Source organism: Condylura cristata, unplaced genomic scaffold (genome assembly GCF_000260355.1).
Source record: "Condylura cristata isolate star-nosed mole 26May11 unplaced genomic scaffold, ConCri1.0 scaffold00049, whole genome shotgun sequence".
NCBI classification, from domain to species: domain Eukaryota; kingdom Metazoa; phylum Chordata; class Mammalia; order Eulipotyphla; family Talpidae; genus Condylura; species Condylura cristata.
Window position 1 is genome coordinate 834711 of NW_004567150.1, and position 506 is coordinate 835216.

General features: G+C 40.9%; 1 protein-coding gene across 5 annotated transcripts in view; it reads right to left on the reverse strand.

The window, feature by feature from the left end:
* The window catches only part of SAP130 (Sin3A-associated protein, 130kDa), a 62234-nt gene that overhangs the window by 49824 nt on the left and 11904 nt on the right, over nt 1–506 (reverse strand). The gene's annotated exons all lie outside the window — the stretch shown is intronic.

Below are 506 nucleotides of genomic sequence, written 5' to 3' on the forward strand. Positions count from 1 at the left end.
AAAAAAAAAAAAAATTCTCAGCATTAAAAAAGCATTTGGGCCCAAAAGTAGATGACTGGATTAAAAAGATGTGGTACATATATACAATGGAATATTACTCAGCAACCGAAAGAAGAAACACATGTCTTTTGCAGCAACTTGGATGGAGCCGGAAAAGATCATGCTTAGTGAGATAAGCCAGAAAGAGAAAGAAAAATACCGGGTGGTTTCGCTCATAGCAGGAGTATAATGGACCAGGCAAGAAAATAACAAGAATAATGAACAGCCATATACCAGAAACATTTTGTGGGGGTGGAGTGGGAATGTGACCAAAAACGGGGGTGGGTTGGGGAGGGAAGTGCACGGGATTATGGTAATGGCACACTGGTGACTTGGTGATGGGAAACCTGCGGGGGTTACAATTGAGATAGAAAAAAAAAAATGTACAAAATGATGTAAAAGTAAACTGCTATAAAAAAAAAAGCATTCAAGGCCCTCCCTGGTGGCGCAGCGGGTTAAAGCACTGC